At 38.1% G+C, this 16,353-nt stretch overlaps 1 protein-coding gene across 8 annotated transcripts in view; it reads right to left on the minus strand.

The window, feature by feature from the left end:
* strbp (spermatid perinuclear RNA binding protein) overlaps nt 1-12,567 on the minus strand; it is a 92,197-nt gene extending 79,630 nt beyond the window's left edge. For 3 of the 8 annotated variants that reach the window (XM_079861393.1, XM_079861391.1, XM_079861398.1), the window contains exon 1: nt 12,444-12,557. The gene's annotated coding sequence lies outside the window, so the exon portion shown is untranslated. Of the gene's footprint in view, nt 1-10,529; nt 10,664-12,443 lie in introns of those variants that run through there. The other 5 variants (XM_079861394.1, XM_079861392.1, XM_079861396.1 and 2 more) reach the window with 3 other exon arrangements.
* Between the last annotated feature and the right edge of the window lie 3,786 nt (nt 12,568-16,353).

Consider the following 16,353-nt stretch of genomic DNA (forward strand, 5'->3'; position numbering starts at 1 on the left):
GCTAAACTTCACTGAACCAGAGCCACCGCATGCATGGTGCGACAAACAGACGGAGCGCAATAATTCTTACTCAAATAAACATTGATCAATTATTTGTTGGACATTAAATGTTACAAGTAAGTATATATTTTTTGATAGTAGTAACTGACAAGTGTCTCTTGCAATGGAGTAATCAAATGTAGGCCAAAGCCGGGTATGTATCATACATACACTGTATGATTTCACAGTCTGGGACAAATTTAGAAAATCCTAAAAGATTCCTCTAATCCTAGGCTAAAATCTGAAGTCTTTGATCGTTAGTTTGACAGGCTCACCAACAGAAGATAAATGACCGTTGCAATCACATTTGACCTCCGACGAAATTCTGGCAGCGTCCGAAGATTTGACTCGCACTCCTGCAGTGTGACTTCTATGACGACTGTCAAATTTTCTTCGTTTTTCAAGACAAGCCAAAATTAACGTTAGAGATTTCTTTGTAGCTACCGGTTCAATCCCATGTGTAATGCAGCTCACTGTCACTGATTGATGAAGTAAAAAAATAAAAATAAAAATAAGAGTTTTCTTGAGTACGTCCGTTTTTAATGTGTCTTAAATGCTGTACAGTCTGATGACAACCGAGATCTTAGTGTGGCAAGGCTTACAGTGGGGATCATGTTCGTACAGTCTCACAAGAAACAATCGTAAAGCACTACCGGTATTTTAAATCGCACAGTGTGCAGCCGGCTTAATATTATCACTAAGCTCAGATGAGTGAATGTGTGTTCCTCTTACCAGCTAACATTTAGTCTGTGCTTTTATTTTTAATCTTCTATAAAAGCATTGTTTTTGTTTTTAAATTGTAATGTTGTACCAATGTTAGATTATAATGTGATTTAACTCATTAAGGCTATAGAATAGCCTACATGGGTACATTAAATATATTAGTTTCCAAAACCTTAAATAAACATTGTTTGCAGGACTATATTAGGCATGTGAAATAAAAAAAATTAATTACAGAAGTTGTTTTTTTAAATGTGTTTTCCAAATGTGGTTTGTGTTTTGCAGGGGTAACATGCCATTCGCTTTGTGAAAACTCTGAATCCATGAAGGCTCTATTTGTAATTATGAATCAACACGTTCACACAGACTAATAATCTTGCGAGTGTAAATGAGGGGTTGTTGGCTAAATTTGGCAGGAGGAACAGAAATGAACAATGTGCATTTTGGTCATGTTTACTAAGTACTGGATCAAATTGCCACCACCCAAACAACTGGACCACAAAGTAAAATAACACTAAGAAATTAAAAAAGGGACTCAATACAACCAGCTAGGACTGGAATACGGATTCATTTAAAAGCCTCTGATTCGCCAATGCATTCATATTTAATAAGATTAATTCTGCAGCCCTAAAGTACACACACACACACATGCATTTGTTTTATGATGGAATTTTTGTATAGGGTTTCATATCAAGAATACATCACTGAAAGCCTGGTCTTTATTTATAACCCATACACTTATGACTTCAACACACCCACACACACCCAGAACTGAGCAACATTACCAATTATCCTTAATGAAGAGACCGACAGTCATTATGGGGCTTTCAACAGCCGCTACAACCGTTCTGAGAACAGCGAATACGATCGGTGTCAGATAAGTGCAGTTCTGTCACAAAAGGACAATTCAGAGGGAATCACTTCCTACAATTACATCTGGCAGCTTAATTCTCGCTACCATAACTCACACACACGCCATTGTGGGTTAAAAAGAACTGTTCAGTACTGTATTAAGGCACAAAGGAACAAACGTGGCGGGGCGAACGTAATAACCCTCACTTGTCTTTATCAATATTCTGCTCACTCATTTATAGGCTAAACAGAGGGCTCCTTTCATCTATCTAATAGTGTGTGGCCAGCATACGCACCAGGCACTGTCTAATTGGTTAATTCTCCGTGGAGGCAAAGGGGTGATGACCATCAAGGCAGAACAAATCAAAGTGTCCTACACCCCCTCCTTCTTTCTCTTCATCTACCCTTCTCTTTTTCTTTCTATCTCTCTATATCGCTCATAAAAATCATCATGGTGATACCATTGTGCTGGAAACCTCCCTTATTAAATTACACACACTATCAGATGGGGAAGCACTCTGCCTTCCAGTCTTTAATTGAATATCTATCTCAGCCATGACAAGGAAGTCAAATAGGAATTAATTGCTACATGCAATATCCTAACATTCAAGTGACCAGAGCGCTGTTCAAAACTTAGAGCTGCCTACCTAGAAAGAAAGCAAAAAAATAATCAAAATAAGAGGCAACGTAGCATGCATCCTTAATGATAATGCAATCCCACAATGCACTGCTTCAAAAAAAAACTCACTGATTTTATTCAATCTTGAAAAGTATAAATGTGTGTTATAACTCTGGTAGCTTTGTAACATGCTGTTGCTAACATAAAACTCTATTGCAGTTCATTTATTCAAGTTAAAATATAGTTGCGTACATTAGATTTTGTGTACATGAGTTTTGATCCCACTGTGCTCTGTCTAGATGTTTTTAACGCAAAAACCCATCCCGAACGCAGGCCTCCTAGGATATTTGTCACACCATACAAATCTTATAATCTGCAAAATCTTATCAGACTAATAGAAACACAGGTGCTTCGAGAGAGGCAGTTAGTTTGTCTTACTGATAGAAACAAATGTGCATCCTAAAATACTCGAATAAGTTTAGACCAAATCCACTGAGGAATTTTTGTGTATTTGTGATCCTCTTGCAGAGGCAGACATCATCCTTGAACACAAGTTCTTGACAACCACATTTAAATCGACTGAGTCGGAAACTGCAATGATAACCAAAAGACGATACAACAACAAAAAATGACGTATACTTAATTGAACAGCTTTTGCTCTGGTACTAAAATTGGTACCGAGAACCGCAAAATTGACAGGATAAAACCAGCAAATGTTTTAACCACCAGGCAACGAGTTTTGAATGAGAAAGCACAATAGGCAAGCAAAAACTTGTTACAATCTCTTGAAAAATAGCTCCCAAATAATTGTTTTTTTAAAAAAAATTCATGATCTGCACAGTAAACCACCGAATTTCAATTTATTCCCAAGAGCATAAAATACACTGTCCAATGTGTCCGTGTTTCAATTCTGACCATTTAAGACTGTAAGACAATACTTTCCATAAAAGATTAGGATTTGTAAGATTAAATTATAAGAGGAACAGTTCCCAGGTCAGCGTTTAATTGCCAAATTCAATAAATCAAAAGCAACAGCACATGGTTTCCTATCAACACTAATCATCTTTGGTTTTAAACACCTTTATAGCTTTATAATGCAAAATGTATTATTTCATAGCCTGCGTGGTGCAGATAATGATTTGTTTAGAAATGCTGCTGTTTCATTGAATGTGTGTGTCTGTGTGTGTCCGTCTCAGGGAATGGTGACCCACTGTCTCTCTCTCTCTCTCTCTCTCTCTCTCTCTCTCTCTCTCTCTCTGACTCTCACATGCCTTACAAGGCCATTCCTTCCCTGTGTGTGTGCGTTAGATCTGGTTTCTGCTCATCGCTGGATCCATTTCCGCTGCTCCTGTCGGCACATCAGCTGCCTTAAAACCACATACGCACGCACGTCGTCTACACAAACTGCCTGTTGACACAGCGCAGGGCACTTTTCCACTGCACACCCCCTCAGGAGTTCCAGTCCCATGGTGCCCTTCCTCCAGTATGCACGCACAACCAAATGCACACTTGTACCCAGCTCTTCACTTGCTCCCTTCGACCCCAAAACAGACAAACCATTTATCAGACAAGGGTCACACAATGTCACTCTGAGGTCTTTTGCAACAGTGCAGCTTGCTAGATTGGACAACTAACAATTATCTAGCAAATTGAGCATGGACCAGCGTTTCCTGCTATTAGCGCTGCCGCTTACAGATATACAGCATCATGCTAGAAAGATACATTTTATCTTAGTTGTAAGTTTGCAGTCAGAATGTAGTGCGATATAAAGGTTTGATTAAGCACAAATTCAAAGACATGTCTTTCTTACGATTTATATAGTATGATTTATGAGCAAATCACTTTAATGATCAAGTTTATTTAATGAATCATTTACATTTATTAATTTAGCAGACACTTTTATCCAAAGCGACTTACAAACGAGAACAATAGAAGCAGTTCAACTAACAGTAGGACGATAATATGCAAGTGCTATGACCCTTCCCTAACGCAGTGCATGTAATTTATTTATTTTAGGGCTGTCAAACGATTAATCGCGATTAATCGCATCCAAAATAAAAGTTTGTTTACATAATATGTGTGTGTGTATGGAGTATAATTATTTTCTATATATAAATACACACATGCATATATATTTAAGAAAAATTTGTTATTTATATATAAAATATTTATATATAATATAAATTATATATAATATAAATATATATACACAGTACATACATGCAAATATTTCTTAAATATATACATGCATGTGTGTGTATTTATAAATAGAAAATAATTATACACCGTACACACACATATATTATGTAAACACAAACTTTTATTTTGGATGCGATTAATCGCAATTAATCGTTTGACAGCCCTAATTTATTTTTTTAATTACAAAAAATAGAATAGAAGAAAAAGTGTTAGTATTACTGGATCAAGCGCTTTAAAAAATTTTTAACTTTTGAAAGTACTTTAAATGCCGCCTGAAATAAAAATGTAAGATTTTTTTAGCTTTTAGTATGAATATGTTAGCCTTAAGGTTATGAATAAGCTGGTGTGTTCCAAAACAATGACACAATTCGCATTTAGGAGATATAAGCATTTAAAACTTTTCACTTCCACTAAAATGATCACGGATTTTTATGGCATCACCGCGGACTTCAGCTTCTCATCACATCTTCTGTCCAATCAAATGCTCTCTAGAATCTAAAGCTCCGCCCCCTATGCTATAAATACCACCTGGCCAAAGCGACCATTGACACGTCACGGAGCAATATGGGCTGGAGATGTGTGTTCGGTTGCTCAAACGCTCGAGTTTTATTCCGTTTTCCAACGTTGGTTAAGAATGAAATAGCTAGAATTTATTCACACCTCTACTATTGAATCCAACGTATCATCAGCGCTCGGATTCGCTTCCATGGTGCCGTCAAGTATGACTTGCAGTCTGTGCGGTAAACTATTTGAAAGGGGGAGGAGCCATTCAAAATGTCCCGCCTTAGCTTCCTGTTTCAGTGGAAATTACGTCAGCGCATCAAACAAAGCTACGCGTTCCAAGGCACTTCAGTGGGCCTTTAATTATAAAAACATTAAAATGTTTCTATTTCTATTATCACATATTATACACGTATAATAATATAGTAAAATAATTTTGTTTAAAATTGCCTTCGTTTAGCCCAATTACGTACACTGTTGCACAGACATATGAAGGTCAGTTGTGCTCATGAGGTATCCGTGTCCAAGTCTGGCCTTGGTCTATCTTTTACCCGTCCCTCTTCACTCGTCCTGTACTTTTCTGTCAATTCCCCACTTTTGCCTAATAAAGGCATAAACCAAATAAATAAATAAATGATTAAACCAGCACAGATGTCTTTGTAGTTGCTTTGCTGTTTGCTAGATTCTGACTTTGCGCAATGTGCCAGTTCTTTTATGGGATTGTTCACCTCTCATTAGTCAGACAGAGTTAAATTCAGCGGCCAAGATGCAACCAAGTCACGGGCCAAAATCAGTTGGCACAGTCGGACGTAATGCCTGTAAACTGCTTGATATTCGATTATTGCCAAACCAGCAATAAACAATGTACAATGGGTAATGACCTCAAGAAACTTGTTTAAAATACTTCTCCTTTTGGAAAAAGGAAAGCTTCTTCCTCTCTGTTTGGTTCTCCCTTTTTCAAACACTCTCCCCAGAAAGGCTTTCTTTGTCATGCAAACAGCAGACAGTAAATCAGATGTCCTGATGGCGCAGTGGCAGACGGGTGCACAGGCTCAGGAGGAGGAAGCGGGCTTTGGCTTGAGTCGAGCTCAAATTCCCCCTCTGTTAGCAATGTCAGCTTTTCCCATCAGCAAGAGAGCAGGCCAAGAATAGCTCCGATCGGTTGGAGAGCGATGGAGGGAAAAAAGGTGAAAGAGTGAGAGAACAAGGGAGAAAGATGAAGAAACACTTCATCAGCTGAATATCACCTCATTCTGTCAAACGGCCAATATTCTGCAAATCTATAAGGCACTATATTGGCATTTAATAGAACATACAGGCAAAAATCCCAATACATAAATTTCTGATTTTCTGAAATTCTGGACGTGAATTTTTAAGAATTTTATTTTTAAATTGTAATAATATTTAACAATATTACTTTTATTAGGCCTATATATTGGTCAAATAAATGCAGCCTTCGTGAACATTTCATAAAACTTATTTAAAAAACATACAACAAAAATCTGATTTTGCATGATAGTGTAGAGCAGGTGTCACCAACCCTGCTCCTGGAGGGCTACTGTCCTGCAGACTTTAGGTCCAACCCTGTTCCAACACACCTGCCTGTAATTATCAAGCAACCCTGAACAGCTTGATTAGCTGGTCCAGGTGTGTTTGATTGGGGTTGGAGCTGAAATCTGCAGGACTGTAGCCCTCCAGGAGCAGGGTTGGTGACACCTGGTGTAGAGTGTGTGAATTTAAAAAAAAAACTAATTGCACTAAAAAGAATCCCAAAACATACATTCTCAATATCAACTTACTAAAACTCTAGCAGGCAAAGTGAAGTAATCACTAGAAATTAAATGTAGCCTATCCATTTCAAATAAGATAAATGAGCTGAGAAGACGTGTTTGAATCCAGCTAGAGTCTGTGGTGTCGGACAAAGAGGCAGAGCGAGTTATGAAAGATTACATAGACAAACAATTTCTTTTTATTCGGAACAACATGCACCAATTAATTGTGCACAATGAGACCAGGAACATGCATTAAGAAATTAAACAAGCCCCATTCTGATTTGATGTTGAATTTAAGATTAAGACTGAATGTGGAGGAATGTCAATAAAGCCATAAAGAGAAAGAAAAATCCATTCTCAGGTTTATTATGCCCCTCTAAATCTCCACAGACAGCCGATGTGACCTAACGATGCTGAAAGTCAGCTACATCTGCCACCGTTGACTCCCTCTGCCCTCAGGAAATGCCACACACGCAACTCTTAAACAATTATTCAAGTGCTAAATCCTTGCAACAGGCCGTGAGAGTCAAATTAAGGCCTCTGGGGCCGATGTGGGCCATAACCGAAAGACTTCAGGCCCGTTCACAACAAGAACGATAACTATAAAGATAACTATATTAGCATCCACACCAGCAGCGGATATCGTTCTGTTTATTCTAAGCGCGTGTTTGTCTGCCGCTTTAAATGCTCGAGCTCGTGACAGCAGGATGCATTCTGATTGGCTGTCTATGTTTTTATCGTTCATCAGCTGGATAAAATCGTTCTGAAAGTGATTACAAAGATATCGTTTCTCTGTGCCGTTATCATTATAGTTGTGGTGTGAACTATTCTTTAATATTGAGAACGATTTTTAGAACTATATCTCTATTGTTTTCTATATAGGCTAGTTATCGTCCTTGGTGTGAACGGGCCTTAAGCCTGGGAGAAACAAAGACAAAGAGTGACCAGAGACATTCGCACTCTGACCTCCCGACCCGAGCATCTGTCATCTCTTCTCTGGGTAGAATATATCTTCAGACAGGTCTATATTTCTGCTCTGTCCTCTACGATATGACCCCATAACATCTTGGGGAAGAAGGCAGACAGACCGTGCGACATCTGTCTCGTATGTCACACTGTACAGTGGAGATTTAAAACCAACAATATTTTAGTGGTTCTCAAACTAGTTTGGCCATGGGACCCACAATAACTCATGGATATGCAAATCCCTCCCAGCAAACACACAACGTACCACACACTAATAGTAATAGTTAGGGATGCACTGATATGAACATTTTGGTCGTAACCGATAATTCTTTATATTTCAAAGCCGATAAACCGATTTATTGGCCGAAAAATCTAAATCCAAATTTTGATATAAGTTTTGAGAGCCTAAATATCTGACAGATCATGCGCTGCATGTTACACTTAAACGTATTTTCCTTTTTGAAGTAATTTCAATCATATTTCAAGCCATTCAAAACCATCATGCTAATCAGTGGACATCTGAAGGGAATAATCCATTATTTATCGACTTTAATATCTCGGCCAAATTGTCTTATTGGACCGATAACATTAAAAATGAACATATATCGGATGATACCGATATGGTGGCCGATATATCCTGCATCCCAATAATAGTAATATATTGGTATTTTTTGGGACATCGTAACTACAACGTTGCATGCTCATATTTTAACCGCAAAAACACCTTCTGTGTGAGCCGGCCCTTATAAGTTTTTTAAATGTTGAACTTCTTTTAACTTGAGTGCCCTGTTTATAGAGTACAATGTCATGCACGAGACGCTGCAAAAGATGCGAGGGCAACAGTCAAACACGTTTGTCTAAAGCATTTCCATAGAAAACCTAGTCAAAATAGTGCACCCAATTTTTTTATTTTTTTTTTCGTTTTAAGGCCACGAAAATGCTGTTGTTGTGTGAATGAATGGCCAAAATTAATTAGAAAGGTTTCAGTTTTTAGTTGAAAACGGTGTCGTGTAAACGGCCCCTAAATTTTGTTCTTTGACTACACACTCGGGGTCACTGGTTGAGAAACACCGTTTTAGACTCCATAACCAACATCTTACGGTCAACACAATGAACATCACCAGATGACACACACCGCAGTTTATATATGTGTTTTCATGCTTTTGTTTTGGCACAAACAACTTGGTTGGACCCGCACAGAAATGAAAAATAAATAAGTTTCAACTTCCAACTCTCTCTCTCTCTCTCTCTCAAGGGAATTCAGTCCTTACAAAACAAGTGCAATCTTTCGCATTTCAACCTGAGGCAATATGTGATAGCCACAAGCTATTTTCAGACAATGTGCCAAGCAATTTCCAAAGCATTTCAGATGCTGGGCTCACAGCAGCGTGTGTCGCGGAGAGAGAACAGTGTGTGCATGTGTGTGTGAGGGACGGAAGCGACGCATGAGCTGATCGCATGAGGAAAAAAGCATCACAGTTATGCTCTTTGTTCTTGTGAAAGGAAAGTGGATATTCAGGATCTATAGATCTCACAGTCAAGTCAAACATAACTTCACCATACTTGTGTAACCTAACAAGTTAACATTAGGAGGAAGCAAAAACAGATTTATGTAGCCTACACCTTTACAAAAATTTAACCATGGTATTTCTGTACAAATATTACTAAATTGTGGTAACTTATCCAAAGTAATAAAAATAAGTGATATAACAGAATTCTGAATATATAACAAAAATTCATGGTTTTACAGTAGTATGATAATTTGGCAAGCTAAAGACTTTGGTTACCACAATTTTTGGTCAATGAATTGCCATGAATTTTCCATAATTGTTCCAGTGGTTCATGGATGTACTGTACTATTTAATAAAAATACTACTATTAATAATAATAATAATTTTATGGAGATTTTATTGCTAAATAAATATTATTATGCATAAATTAACTACATCTAAATAGTTTATTTATTTTTATATTTGTATTAATACATTTATAAACGTCCATGACTCGTGATACTTCCAGGTTTTTCATGGCTGTGGTTGTAACCGTGTAGGCTAAATAATATGTGTAAGAAAAAACATCAATATTTTGGAGAGTATTTTAACCAAATAGAGAGAACGATACTTCCCACGTGTAGTCCCATGTCTGCTATTCGTCTATTAAAGTAAGATTCTGCCCCTTGAATCAATTCTTCAGTTTACTCTAATCAGTGCACTCGTCTGTTCTAGGCTCATTATGACTATTTTCGGTTCAAATGAATCGGTCAGCTATTGACTCCAGAACCGTTCGGACCGATTCAATTCGATTCGCAGGTGTATAGTACCAAACGGTTAAGTGAACCGATTCAAAAGATTCATTGAAAGATCCGACTCACAAGAACGATTCGTTCGCGTCGCTATCACAGAATAAGACCGTGAAACTGCGGAAGTCTCTCTACAAGACACCTGCTGCAAGATGATTATCAATCCTTACTTAACCGCCTCTACATGACTGTGTCTGTTGGAAAAAGATAACAAAACAAACCCACAGCACTAACCATCAATGCCACATAACGTTACATTCACCGCACTGACACAGGTTAACTGAGACAAATAAAACAACAACGTTTCAGTTTCTTACAACATTCAAAACAAGAATCACGTGCAGTTAATAAAACAACATCCAGCATGTGTTTGCTAACAAATCTAAACGAGGGAGTGGGAAGCTCTTTTCAGTGTTGGAGAAAGAGAAAGCAACTTTTTAAATGGAACTTGTCGCAACCGTTGAGCCAAACGAGTCTCAAACGCGCTTAAACGCGAACCTCCAGGGCTGGAGGAGAAAAAGCCGCAAACACGAGCTCAGAAAGACTCAGAAGCGCTACTTACTGGTGAAAGACGAAATGTTAAATAATCCAAGAGTATCCTGAATGTGTAGGAGTCGAGGTTCAGACTAATACCGTGGTGTCAGCGGGACTCGCTCTTCTCCGCCTGCTGCCTCACTCACGCGCACTCAGATGAATGAGGAACGCGCAGAAGCGTGCACGAGCTCAATTCATTATTCACGCGGAGGACAGTGAAACTGCCCAAGTTTCCCAACATCGATCTCTCGTGGTTATATATTTTTGCATGAAAATATTTACGGGATCATTTTACTGGAGTTTTGACTTGCTATCAAACTGCATGCAAATGCCCTAGCCTAAAGATAGCCTACGGAACCTACTCATATTTAACACCAAACCTTTACTGTTTACCCCCGAGTAAGAAAAAATAGGCTATTTAAAATAGCTAGACAAACAAGATAAATATAGCTAAACAAACATGACAAGATTTTTTTAGACGTTTTAATGAAAATAAATTAATGATAAATGAGAGAAGAAAAAAGAACTGACCCCCAAATATTTGACATTTTCTTAGAATTACATGAACACACATACTCACTGTAAAAAAAAAATAATAAAAAAAAAAAATATATATATATATATATATATAGTTGGTTTAACTTAAAAAGGTAAGTTACATGGTTACATGAAAATATGAGTTAATAGGAGATTGGTTTAATAAATAGAAACTCAAAATATTATGTTATCTGAACCACACTAATTGTCTAAGTTGATTTGACAAATGATAAAAAGTTGTGATAAATCATGAAAATATTTTTTACAGTGAGGATAGGCCTACAAGAGGACTAAACGTCCTGGTGTAAAAGACCCCTTGGATATTATTATTTTCTCTTAATAGGCTATATTATATAACAACAAGGCCACTGCATCATTTTCCTAAATACTGCAACAAATAGTTTTGAATAACTTGTGAGAAATTGGATGTGGTGAATATGCAAAGTGTTTCCATATTGATGGCTCCTGCACAATGTGAAATATATAGGCCAACACAAACTAAAAGAGGTTGGCTATCCATAAGGCCCTAAAAGCAGAATAATACAAATCTTATTTTATAAAAACGTAAGATTTTATGAAATGCCAAACATGAATCAAATAGAAAACGGAACACTTCTGTCACAGTTGTGTCCCAAAGAACTCAAATTGAGTTACTCCATTAAATTTGTTATTTTTATAAAAAAAAATAGGCTACATTAAGAAAGAATTGAAATATAGCTAAAAGGTGGCCTGCTTTACCCTAATCTAGAATAATTATTTAAGGTCAGATTTGCCCCATGGTTCACAGGTGATGCAGTAACAGTTTCTAAAGGACAATAGAAACGGTTAATGCAAACAAACCATCTCTTCACACACTTGATGGCACGCTCACAGCAAAATTGGGCTACACAAATTAACAACCAAAGTTTATATTGGGTAAGCGACTGATTCCTTCGCCTCAATTAAAATAGTCTCACATAACAAGCCAGTGTTTGTTTCTCTCCTCCAGCCCCAGATACAGCCTAATAAATTATTCAACTACAGCAGATGCACCAGCACAACCTCAATATACCCAAATGCAGCATCTGAAAGCGCGAGGTGAAGTTAAATGCACGCGCGTGCATGTAATTCATCCATTTGAAAGCCGATACAAAACCCATCGTCCGAGAAGCGACTGCACTGCCGTGCCTGAAAGCATCAAAGAAAGATACGAAGGCATTTGCAGGTAAAACTACGAATAGATGTGCTTGGATCCGCAGATACTGTACATTAACTAATAACAGCAGCACATATGCGGATAGACACAGATGATGTCCTTCATGAACACATGAAACAGTCATCGCAACAACACGATACGCTTTAAAACCACATGCGTGTTTCTATCGGCATGGTAGGGTTTTAAAGCGTCCTGAACGAGATGAATTACCGTGGTCTCGTTGGCCGTAATCCCCCGCTGGACCGATATACCTCCAGTCAAGTGTTTCTTTCTCCGGCTGTCTCTCTCTTTCTGCTTTCCAACTGTCTCAAGTATTTGGACCACGGGCGCGTTCACGTCATGATATGCGCGTGCTCTAATTGGAGGGCTGCTGCTCTGCAATAACTGATACAGTGTTACACTGTTTCACCTGGGGAAACATCTGACTGTCTTACAGTGTTATCTTTCGAATTATTAAGTCTCGAGGCTAAGTTTATCTGTGACTTGTGTTCTGGAAAATATCCAAATAGGAAGAGCCCAGACCATTTTGTCATTGCACCTATTTTTATCAAATATTATCAGCGCATGATTAGTAATCACAGAGCTTACTCAAAGAATCCACAAAGAATGCAGACACAACCTGAGGTAAAATATGTTTAGATAGATAGATAGATAGATAGATAGATAGATAGATAGATAGATAGATAGATAGATAGATAGATAGATAGATAGATAGATAGATAGATAGATAGATAGATAGATAGATAGATAGATAGATAGATAGATAGATAGATAGATGACAGACAAACAGATAGATAGATAGATAGATAGATAGATAGATAGATAGATAGATAGATAGATAGATAGATAGATAGATAGATAGATAGATAGATAGATAGATAGATAGATAGATGACAGACAAACAGATAGATAGATAGATAGATAGTTGACAGACAAACAGGTAGATAGATAGATAGTTAGATACAGTAGATAGATAGATAGATAGATAGATAGATAGATAGATAGATAGATAGATAGATAGATAGATAGATAGATAGATAGATAGATAGATAGATAGATAGATAGATAGATAGATAGATAGATAGATTTGAAACATCTTTAATCTTGTAATGTAATTTGAAACACCATGTATTGAACTTCACCACTTTTGAAATAATTGACTGAAATATATAATACATTTGTGATTTATAAGACACCATCATCTTCTCGCAGCCTCCTTAGATTGGACGAGAGGTCTCAGATTCGCTCTTCTTTTGTTGCTGGCCATATATAATATAGCACATCTTGTCAAATAGCTATATAACAATCCAGCAAGGTGAGTCTGATTGACGAGATACAATGTGACTTCAATGTTTATCAATCAGCTCCCAGACAAGCGCATGAATCTGTTCCACGCAGAGCTGAACTGTATAATCCAATCAAGGGTATGAAAACAGGTATGTGTGGAGTGACAGTAATTCAGTGCTGTGATTATTGTAGCATGGAAGCCAAGGCCACGAGGAATGCAGAATACTCCGGCTCTCAGAGGAGTCTTTCAGAGAAACACCTCCACGGCAGTTTCAAAGCAAGGCCGAACACATTAGTCTGGTCTCTCCTGTAGAACAACATGCCAGGAACACAGTCTCCACGCACACACACACGCACGCACGCACGCACGCACGCACGCACGCACGCACGCACGCACACACACACACACACACACACACACACACACACACACACACACACACACAGGCGCGCGCACACACACACACACACACACACACACACACACACACACACACACACACACACAGCTCACAGTGTTTAAATTCCTGTTCATTTTAAGGGTGTGTTTGTGTGAAACTTAGTGTCTCTGCTTACACACCAGAACAACAGGGCATACTGTCCTGAAAGGACAAATTTCTATGTCTCATCATAAACATACACAGATGGATTTCATTAAATAAAATTAAACATTAATACAACTCTTTATTAAACAGACACCCCTCCCCTCTAGAACAACATAATGTTCCCAGTCATCTATATAAGAGGTGGCATAATCTAATAAATATGCATGTTTTTGCATACATTAGTGAGCTTCAGCCTGCAATATTATAATTAGATATTACACAAGATCCTCCCTCTGCAGTGCCAAAACTGCTTTTAAACTGACTCAGAGCATCACAATGTATTCACAATGTAACTATCCGTCCACAAAGACGGAATGATGAAAATATGATAAGTACCATAAAGATTTTGCCAAGTATCATATGCTACTGGAACAACATTCCTATCATCCAGATTTTCCTTTTTTAAATCCCTATCTGATTGGTTGATGTTGTTGCTGGTAGCTTAGTGATAAAAAATTGGTACTAGTAACCCATGCAAATTGAGCCTCTTGTAAGCTGTTTTGGATAATATAGAACCAGCTAAATAATCACCCCATGAATATTACAAACAATGTGCATCAGCATTTGAATGATCTGTCATTGGTTCCGCCCCATATTCTCATGGCAACTTAAAATAATTTGTATGACAAGACGAAATCGGAATATATTGTACGCCTCGGCTTAAACAAAAACGTATGACTGCATTTTTAAAAAAAAATTACAACTTAACGCGTATGATTTCTTAGGATTTCGTCATCTTGCCTGACCTTGGAGACTTTGCGCAGAAAGTCCACAAGTGAGACTCTTGAGTAATAAAACTTATGACGTTCCAGGAAATATATGGACAAAGACATCCAGTGATCGCTGTAGCTGAATAAAACGCAGATAGAGACATTTTGACTTATTAAACATGAAGAAAATGAACACACCATTGCAACAGTATTATAGTTTTCTGTGTTCTTCAAGACATCTCGGGTATTTTCATAAGGATAATATATTTATTATGCATTGCCAATCGACATAGCCTTTATCACTCCATATATTACTATAAAATAATTTAATTTCTTTTTAATTTCTATTTGACAGATAGCATTATTCAAAAAAAAATTTCAATATTTCAATAGATATTGCAATATATATTGTTATCGTGAATTATTTTGGCCATGATACCCGCGTAGTGAAAAATCTGATATCGTAACAGCCTACTCCGAGTAATGAACTTCACATTGTAACTCTTCTCACATGTTTGTGCTACAGACATGTGATATCTCAAATTGCATGGCTTTTGGAGGATAGGTGGGTTATTACATTTTGAAATGATCGGACTAACAACCAGGTGGACAAAAGCAAGAAAAAGTTTGATAGACTTACATAGCTTAAGGGACCAGACCCATATCTAGAGACCAGGAATAGAAACTTGGGGTTTGACATGAACCATTCTTGCATCCCCTAGTGAATACCATGGGCACCCCAGAAATTGCAATGCTCTGGCAACCACCCACACCTTGGCATTGTGTCTGCAGGTTGTACTATATAAAAGTCCAGTTACCTTTTCAAAGTTGAACAGTTCCCCACAAGGAAGCGTTCAAGATCCAATCAACTGGTTACTTTGCAAGTCATGTGATTGTGTGTGTTCATGTCTGCATCCATATGTGAATGGCAGTGCTGCTCTCTCCACCACACGTACATGACTGGATGCCCAAGACTGACAATTGGGTTGTCTGTCCCCTATGGGGCTTCCATCCTGACCTGCCAAACCCAGAACATACAGTCTCCCTCTCACCCCTACCTGAAACACAGCAGGACAAAAGCGGCACAGATGGCCAGCACTCTCTCCACCTCCCCCTTCCCAACCTCTTTCTCTTTCTCTCAATATGACCGCTTCTCTCTTCAATCGTATCACAACAAGCCTGACATTCAACACCGACCTCAGGAGTTAGCTTTTATCTGTCCTTCTTGAGGATAGGATTTGAAAGCTAGAGGTGCTAGTGCACTTCCTGCCCCCCTGCTGACGCCAGTTCAAGTAAAAGCACTAAGAGGGTTTCCACATAAGGGTCTTCTTCAGTTCAGTCGATGATCTAGCCAAACTTGCCAATTTTACAGTTGTGTTAGAGCCATTCCAGATGACTGGCCCCCAGGTGCCTGGAAGTACTGGTGATGTTAGATCTTCAGAGGAGGAGATAAATGAGAGAGAGAGAGATAGAAAGACTGAGTAAGGGGTAAAAGGCTGACAGCTGGGTTGCAAGCCC

The sequence above is a fragment of the Squalius cephalus genome (genome assembly GCF_949319135.1).
Source record: "Squalius cephalus genome assembly, chromosome: 24".
In the NCBI taxonomy this organism is placed as follows: domain Eukaryota; kingdom Metazoa; phylum Chordata; class Actinopteri; order Cypriniformes; family Leuciscidae; genus Squalius; species Squalius cephalus.